The 9,522-nt window shown below is 35.9% G+C and overlaps 1 long non-coding RNA gene across 4 annotated transcripts; it reads left to right on the forward strand.

Moving 5' to 3' along the window:
• Positions 1 to 757: 757 nt before the first annotated feature.
• LOC147537972 (uncharacterized) lies at positions 758 to 5,813 on the forward strand. Of its 4 annotated transcripts, none has more exons than XR_015224817.1 (6): positions 2,472 to 2,680; positions 2,795 to 2,932; positions 3,017 to 3,607; positions 3,709 to 3,938; positions 4,065 to 4,648; positions 5,725 to 5,813. It is a non-coding gene; the product is annotated as an uncharacterized LOC147537972 (long non-coding RNA). The 4 variants fall into 4 exon arrangements; XR_015224818.1 differs by lacking the exon at positions 5,725 to 5,813 and having other exon boundaries at positions 4,065 to 4,280; positions 4,426 to 4,726; XR_015224819.1 differs by lacking the exon at positions 5,725 to 5,813 and having other exon boundaries at positions 758 to 2,680; positions 3,034 to 3,607; positions 4,065 to 4,726.
• The last annotated feature ends 3,709 nt before the right edge of the window (positions 5,814 to 9,522 follow it).

The raw sequence follows: 9,522 nt of genomic DNA on the forward strand, positions 1-9,522 counted from the left end.
CTGCACCTTGTGTCAAAAGTACGCCAAAACATGATTTATTAAATTTGAAGTAGTTCCCTCGACATTGAAGCACTAATTATTGAGTTATTGGTTGTGGGTGTGAGGAAGATGTTTTGTTTGATGGAGAAAACTTGGCTAGGAAGTATAAACTTAGACAAGGAATTAAATGTCGACATATTTCGCCCGAAACGGCCGAAATATTTCGGTAACTTAAGCTACTGACACGAAAATGGACTTACGTGAAATTTCGAAGTGAAGTTTTAGGGTTTCATAGATGGAAGGAAAAACTTACCTTCATCTTGATCTTAAACCTTCTGGTTTATATCATTTCTTCGTAACAACTACAATATTTCTTATTATAGATGAAGATTCATCAAAATTTTGGGGATTTTGCTGTTGGTTTTGATAGAAAACCTAGAGAGAGAGAGAGGAGGGCGGCTGAGATGTTGGAATGAAGGAGACGACTCAGGTTTCTGTGTTAGGGGTTTTTAGGGTCATTTTTTATTTTATAAAGGCGCCCTCCTTAGTGTTAAAGGCACCTCCTGCCCCCTCACAAGTGAGCGCCCTTAGCACTTACAGGGTGCATTTTTAGACCTCCTTCCCAAACTTTGATTTTTACACCCTAGTCTGAAGTTCTCTTTTGTTAAGTCACCCCTGGTATTGCTGCATGGTTACAAATTATTAAACCCTCAAACTAACAAAATTTACCACAAATTCGTAATTTTTTTTTTCATTTTTGCCCCTTTGAGGAGGCACCTGCAACGTACACCTCAAAATTTATGATGTTGGAAGGAAATAGGGTAAGGTCATTTCCTCAGGTACTCTATTGGCTTGAGTTGCTCTTTATCTTTGTGTTTTGTAGCTTTTATAATGGACGTTGACCATCAAAAATAGTCACCTCTTGTATGCAGCGACGAGTAATAAGGAAATAAGTTGTGGAGCAGAGGAGGATGCGCATTAATTTTCTCTGGCCTTGGACGGGAACCAGGTATGTAGCACGTGTATCTGGACTTCTTTTAAGATGGTCATCTATTGCCTTCCTGCTTCAAAGTACCATGTTTGTTTTATGGCTTCGATTTATGTATTAGGCAGGTGGTTTGTAACTAATGATAATTGTTTGCAGCAGTTTAAATAATTATTATCGTTTAGTAGATCATCTTGATGTGCAAGTCTCCTTGAACAGGTTACATGGTTGCTTTGTTTTGTGCTATAACACCTTATCTCGGAATGCTTGGGTTTAGTATTTTTCAAATTTCTTTTGCTATTCAATCTGAACCTTATCCTACTTCAGAATTTCATCTCTTTTTTTTTTGTTTAGCATGTTTATGTTCCATATGTGTAATGAACTTGAGACTTCTGAAAAGTGCAATTTCAAATATTGTGTTTGTGGAAGTGACATTCTCATTGTTTGCATGTGCAGACAGCGAAAGTTAGCTAGATAGTAAAGTCTCTGAGGGAAAATAAATTGAAAATAGTTAAAATATCTCATCTATGTCGAGTAATATCAGTTATTTTTTAATTCATCTGAAATGACTTATTTCCTGTACTAATTATTGAGATAAAGTTTGGTAGTTGTTTGTTTAGCACCAAAAAGCTATTGAGAGCAAGTAACTAAATGAATAATGAGTTTTAAAGATGTGTAAAAGTTTTAACCTTTAATGTGGGTACAAGATGACACTTCATGTCGCCTTACCAACGCAAACTTCTTGAATTATTAAAATCCTTCTAATAACATGGGTATCAAGTTATCATTTGAACGACGTTATTTCAGGCTCCATTTCTTGTTTATAAAAACTCATTTTTGCATAATAGGGTAGTTCTTGTTGGAAAGTAAACAATTTAATACTCGATGTAATCTTATATCTTTTTAAGCATGCTTCTGACATCTATATATGTTGATATCTCAAGTTATCATATCCTTGCTTCACTGTGGTTTGTGGTGATTTTATCCAATTTCATTTACATGTTGTGACTTGACTCCTTTTTACTGCGTGTGGGACATTGTTTGAGGATACATTCCTAGACTAAAAGCATATGCACCGAAGTAACAACAGACCTGCATCCTTTCTGGAGTTACATGTTTGTGGTCAAAGAGAAAAAATGTTCTAGAAGATGATGCAACAGACATCATTGATGATAAGGCAACGATGCTAAGTCTGTCAGAATGATGATTGTTTCTTGAACTGTTTGTGGTAGTAAGTTCGACTTCACCCGAACTAGTTGAACAGAGGTTGTTGTATATACGATATTAGCGCTCCTTGTGAAATTATAGTTGTACACTCATTGCCCTTGGCACCACACGTAGAGAAGTGTTTTTTAGGTTCATTAAAGTTCACTAGAGAATTTTCTAGTGGAGGAAACTTGGAAGAAAGATGATTGTAGATTCAAAAACAATTTTTTGCATCGGAATATAATAATGAACAGATTCTCAGGTATGCATTTACCTTTATTTAGCATATTCATCTTCAAATTTCAATTTCAGCTCTACAATGATCAATCCATAATACAGTTTTCATGCATTTGATGTTTTGTTAGATGAAACTAACAAGGCAGATTTGGAGACACAAAAGGTGGAGCTTCACTGAAGCCAGAAAGTACAAATACAATGCCTTTGGAGGATCAAGTATCATTTTTATGCTCATAGTAAATGGGAGGAATATTCCAAAAATTAACATCTCAAGTTATTAATGTTTCCTTTATTTCGTATATGCGGTTGAAACGTTATGAGGTTTTAAAACCCTGCAATTTCATTCATGTTTTCCGTTCACTGTTAATATGTGTTTGTTTTTGTTAGTGAACACATTAGAGGAAGTGCAATTCGATCACAACATAAATCAGCTGCGAACGAGATTATAGGATATCGCAGAAATGCAACTGTTTGTTTGTTCTACGTTTGTTACTAAAATCTTATCTTCTGGGTTAATGAATTATGGTGAGTTTCGAGTTAGTTTTTGTTTTTTTTTTCTTAATAAGTTTCAGTCTCCTGGCTTAGAGAACGTATTCTTTTACGATGAAGGCCAACATATATTGTAGGTGTATCTGACATTGAGTGGAAGGATATACGGGGTCTCTCTGGAGAAGGGTTCATCACTAATGGTTGAGGTCAAGCTATTATCGTTCATTGTTCATTTGCATATTCTACTAATATGTGCTCTAGTAGGATTAGTTCATACACAATTTTTGTGCATTTACATGTTTTGTTAGATGAAAGACTTATAAACAGAAAAGGGTGGAGCTTCGAAGAAAATGATGTCAAAAGATTTCGAGGATCGAGTATCCTTGTTTGTTCATTCTGTGCTTTATGACGAAAATTCTGTCTTTTAGACTCACGATTTATAGTGAGTTTCGAGTTAGTTTGGTTTTCTTGTGCTGGAAAAACTTCAAGGAGAAACTGAATAGTAAAGCAGAAGGTGCGGATTGGGGAAATTAAAGAGGATATGTTGGTTCTTCGACATTGGGCCTGCTTAAGAGGACAAACACACTGCTGAACTGACAGCTTTTGATCGAGATTGCCCGATCGATGAAACAAGAGCCAGCAAGAATCAGGTTGCTTCCTGTTCAAATATTGCTAATTCATGCCCTTCCGCCTTCATCGATGAATTTGAAGGTGCAGGTCTCAGCTTGGAAGTACTGCTGATGATTGTGTCTTTTCTTTTTTTAAAAACAGAAGATACGCTTTGTGTTAAAACTGTAATTATGACCATGCAGAAGATACGCTTTGTGATCATTTTAAAGCAGGTGAGGTTTGGGGAAATGAAAGAGGATATGTTGGTTGTTCGACACCGGATCTCCTTAAGAGGACAAACACACTGCTGAACTGACAGCTTTTGATCGAGATAGCCCGATCGATGAAACAAGAGCCAGCAATAATCATGTTGCTTCCTATTCAAATATTGCTAATTCATGCCCTTCCGCCTTCATCGGTGAACTTCTTGAAGGTACGGGTCTCAGTTTGTAAGTACTGCTGATGATTGGATCTTTTTTTTAAGGAACTGAATACGCTTTGTGTTAAAACTGTAATTATAACCATGTAGAAGATACACTTAGTGATAATTGTAAAACAGGTGAGATTTGGGGAAATGAATGAGGATTTGTTGGTTCTTCGACATCGGGTCTCCTTAAGAGGACAATCGCACCGTTGAACTGGCAGCTTTTGATGGAGATTGCCCGATGGATGAAATAAGAACCAGCAAGAATCACGTCGCTTCCTATTCAAGTATTGCTAATTCATGCCCTTCTGCCTTCATCGATGAACTTCTTGAAGGTGCCACCCTCTGTTTGTAAGTACTACTGATGAATGAATAGTTTCTTTTTTTAAAAGCAGAACATACGCTTTGTTAAAACTGTAATTATAACCATGCAGTAAAAATTCATGATCAATGACGCATCCATTTTTATGTATATGACGATAATGCATTTCTGCAGGGTTTAAAAGAGTGGAAAATGGAAATCCCCAAGTCCTGGAGAGTGGACGAAGAGGAGCAAGAGAATAGACATGACATATATTGTAATTATATATCTCAACGACGACGGTCTTTTAACTGTGTGGGTCTTATTGCGCAATTAGGATTTTTTTTTCTGTTATGCGAGTCCAACAAGATGAATACCGAACATAATGCAGTTGGCCACCTTCTTGCTTGCTAGCAAGGTATATTCCCCAACTTCCATTTTGTTTATTCTATATTCTAGTGTTATATTGATAATTGATCTGTCTTTTAGAACTCAATATCACAAGTAATCTTATTAATTTCTGTGTATGTTTGCTGTAATTGAACGCTATGAGCTGTGTAAACTTTTCTCATTGTCTTGGTTGTCGAGGAAACTAAGAAAATGTCGTTGTTTTCTCTCGGTTAGTGATCACATTTTCTTAACTAATATAGTGGGTATATCTTCGCAATCTCACAAATGAAAGTTCACAATTCTATAAACATAGTATCTGCATATATTTTGAAAATTTGGACAATTAACTTGATAATGTTAGATATAAAATTCTAGGTAATAAGCAACTTGTCGATAAGTTACGTATTATACTATTTTCTTGAATGGGAAAGGAAGAATAACAACTTGTGTTTTAAGTTGAATGATTCATATGTTGTTGTATTATTATTAATCACTTCATCCACTTACCTCCTAATCAGAATTTATTTTACTTATCAATTGAGTTCGAAGTTGAAGCTCTCAATGCCCTTATATTTATTTACTGTTATATACACCATGTTTCATTCTTTAGAACTTTTGAGTTTAACCTATGTTGTTTGAGGCGTGAGTCGACGCGAGACAAACCCATCGCCTCGCCTATGCGCGCTTAAGCGACCGCTTCAGACAAAGGCATCAAAGAATAATATAAAAGTACCACATATTTATAAAATATAAAAAGTAACTAATAAACACCCAATATCTAACAGTAAAGATTAAAATAGTAACATCAAAGCATTCAAAACTCAAAAGTATTCCAAAGCAATTAACTAACAAAAACACAAGAAAACACGGCAATCTCAAGTTTATCAAGCAAGTAAAGATCTAAAAGTCAATATCCTCATCATCTCCTGACAGAGGACCACCGTTGTTGTCTGACTTGGGTTAACCATGGGAAATCGCCTCTGAAAGAGGCGACCCCCTTCCTGACCCGGCGCTTCGGTCGCCTAGGCGATGCTTAAGCGCGCCTTCGACAACATAGGTTTTAACCATGTAGCTAAAGTTTTGTTCATGATGTCTATATGACAGGATAATGTAGGTTTCTAGGCGTGAAACGAGTGATGTGCTTGAAATCGGATGCTTTTGGCAGAGTACTGGACATTCTGCAGCAAGAGGATAGGTATGACTTGTTCCCAACATGTTAAATGTAGCTTTGGTTCAGAGAAAAAGGCCTTGTTTAGTAATAAGCCTTTACTGTGAATATGTTTTCTTTTTGCAGAAATACTATTAGACCATTCATAAAAACATGTCTGCGCTTTGTTATTTTGATGCTTGTATAAGATTATGAATATTCAGATGCAATCATTTGTTTGGAAGTGGCTGGAATGTTGAAGAGGCAGCTGCTCGGTTCCAAGTTGTCGATAGACTTCAATCCCATCATAGTTTGTTTCCTTAATATTCATTCAAATTTTTTTTTGAAAAAGACATCGAATCTTCGTCTATTGTTAAGATACCTCCCAAAGTGATTGTATTTGCTGGATCCTGCAAGATGTTTTAGAACTTGCTCGTAGTGAAATGCAATCTTTCTTGCAAATTTTTTTCTATTGATATAAATTTGGGCTGTTGTTGAATGGTTTTCTGCACAATATCTTTGTAAACCAAAAACGTGGTTCCATTCGAGATTAATGCTGGGACTCAGTCCAACTGGGAAACTGAACTAAGGAATGTGTAGGACTATCTGTTTTTGTTCTTTATCACCATTGCTTCTCTAATTTGCCTATGATAAATTGAGTACACTGACTTCTGATTTGCCCCGTATTTGGATATTTCATTATAGGTCACCTGGTCATAATATTGTACGGATTATTACTGGTTCTTAAGTATAATTGAAGTTGACTAGTTCTGCGCCTTATTTGCCCTAGCTTGAATAACGCATCCTGCTGACCCCTATCTTGCAGTCTAAACTCTTCCTGAATTATACCAGGCTTCGTTGTTAAGTTGCTGAAATGATGTCAAATGCCTAGGCATTAAAACTGTTAGTTTAAAACTAATCTCAACTACCTAAACCCTAAATGGTAAATCATGTTATACGTACTGATGCAATGATGTCTTAATTTCAATTTTTGGTTGCTGAAAAGAATAACAAAAGAGAGCGAGGCACAACTGTGATTGTTATTTGTTTGGTAAATGATTGCACCAGATTACAATTGGATTCTTTCTCGATCATGAAATTGACTTTCTATGTATTTTTTTGTTAGGGTTGTTAAAGGACTGTGGCGGGCTACCTCTGGTTGGAGGGACTCAATTGCCGCGGCACTTCAATGCTGCTTATGCTTTAAACTTCAAACAGGTGTGACTACTTTTACTGTTAATATTCCTTGAGCAACTGAAGTTCTAGACTTATAGGACCACGGTTTGCTAATAACTTGGTACATATGTCACGTAAATTATTTGTTTTAGATCGACCAAATGCTAAAACTATTTTTGAGGGTGCCCATCAAATTATCTGTAGTGAATCCCTATTTTTCAGCTGTTGTTCTTATATTATCTGGAAATCTTGTGGCTGAAGTAGATTCTAATTCCTTAAAAATCTCTTCATTTAAGTGCCAAGTTTTAAAAAATTGTGCAAAGTATGTTAATGAGTTTTTGGTAGTACTAAGTCTTGAAAATTATTTGTTTTTGGTAAATAATAAGAGTATTACTAGGCCCGTATCCTCCATTGTTGGTTAGCTTCGCTTTCAAAACTGGACAATGGTATTATGGTGGTTTATCGCACCATCTCCACCATGAGTTGCGCGGACAGTATTGTGGTACCTATACATTTTTCTAATAATAAGTTTTTTGAGTTTCGAAGTGAAAAAAATGCTTATTAAGTGAGTTTTTACTAATCAAAAGTGTTGAAAGTATCCACCTGTAAACAAAAAGTTTTTTTTCGTTAGACCTGTATCTTCCTCCATTTTTGGTATTGTTAGATACGCTTTTGACACTGAACCATGGTGGTTGACTGGTTTATTGTACCATTCCCACCATGAGTTGCGCGAGCAGTATCGTTTGCTAAGCTATTAGTACATGAACAACGGCCGATTTGGTGGTTCCTATATTCAGTTGTTTAATTTAATATATTTTCTTCGAGTTTGAAAATGAAAAGTTCCTTCGCAAATAAGTTTCTACTTGAAAAGTATTTAGTTTTGGATAACAAAGAGAGTTCTTGTTAGGCCCATGTCGTCCTTCATTGTTGGTATTTTAGTTATGCTATCGACACTGAACTATGGTGTTGACTGGTTTATCGTGCCATCTCCACCACGAGGTATGCGAGCACTATTGGTAGCTAAGCTAGTGATGCTTAACCATGGGGGTTTTGTGTTTCTTACAGTTTGTTTTCTATCAATATTTTTTCAGAGTTCGTAATAAAATGTTGCTTATTGTATTAGCTGGGATCCTGCAAGATGTCTTAGAACTTAATCGTAGTGAAAACGCAATAACTTTCCGAGGAACTTTTTGTTGTTGATATAATTTTGGGCTGTATTTGAATGGTTTTCTGCATGAATATCTCTTGTAACCGAAGACATTGTTCCCACTCGAGATTAATGCTGACAATTGGTTTCTTTTTATGGTTGGCTCGTGTTTCGCATTCGACAGGTAATGTGCACGTCACAGTAAACTATCGAGTTATGTGGGCGGATACTGGATCAGTTGAATCTATTCAAAACTCCCTGGGCCATACTGATGGTGCTGTAAGCATATAATATATACATCTTTTTCTTTCATCGTTTACGAGTAACCTTTTATTAATTGTTTATTTCTTTCGTACTTCTAAAACAAATTTGTGATTTTGGCAAGTTCCTTTTGAAGTCAAACTATTAGCAGTTGTGAGATTTACTGCTTGATTCCTGTTGAAAAAGGGTATGACACTGTCATATTGAGTATGAATTAAATGTTTGTGTTCTTGATAATCAAATGGCCGGCTCCATAAAACTGAAAACAGTTCACATGGTAGTCTTATTGCATATTTGATTCCTCAAGAAGTGGTGAATTTCTTTGAAGATATGAAATCCTTGATGTGGTAGACACAATGAAAGCGATGTTTCCTACCAAATGATTGACAATGTAACACACAAAAACTTATTTGCATAGTCCTGCTATAGGTAGAATTATTCACTTACGGGTTACAACTTATCTGCGTTGTCTTGCAATTATTTTTCGAAAGGTTTTTGGTTCTTGTTGAGAGTCTCTCACTATCATTTTCTTACCGCACATGTGCATTCATTCACATGCTCATGCACACAAACATGTAAGTTGGACTTCATAGCTTCAAAGTTCACTATTATTGATCGACTAAATAGCAAAATCCATTTCTATTGATCGTCTCTGTAGCTTTGACAGCCACTTGATTGCTATTGGTTTTGTTGATTCTATTGAAGCATGTTGACAGATCTGACCTTGCAGATCTGGTTGAGAAGGTATGTTTTCACTTCGTGGAGCTTTTCTGGTGTGAAGTCTACAGTGCTCACACTATTAGATGTACTTTACTCAAAAAATACATTTCTTTGTACTTCTGTTCTGAAAGGTTTTTCATTACAACGAAATAGGGTTTGAAAGTGCAAGCTCCTAAAAGACGAATTTAGACCATCTTTGTGGTTTATTCTCTGATATGCTTCAACAGTCATCTTGAGCATCATGTTTTGTAAATCATATAGCTGCTGAATTCTGCTATTGTGTTATGTCTAGGAGATCCCTAGGACATTGTGAAGTGGTATGTTGATGATTCAAGAGACAAAAGTCCATGAAAAGCCTGAAGCAACCATGTCTATCTAAAAAAAATTTCTGCTCAATGAAGATTTCGAATTGGTGATGGATAAGGCTAAACTTAATACCTTTTGTTATTTA

This window comes from Eschscholzia californica, unplaced genomic scaffold, assembly GCF_041429995.1.
Source record: "Eschscholzia californica isolate CP2 unplaced genomic scaffold, dmEscCali1.0.p SCAF_5, whole genome shotgun sequence".
In the NCBI taxonomy this organism is placed as follows: Eukaryota; Viridiplantae; Streptophyta; class Magnoliopsida; order Ranunculales; family Papaveraceae; genus Eschscholzia; species Eschscholzia californica.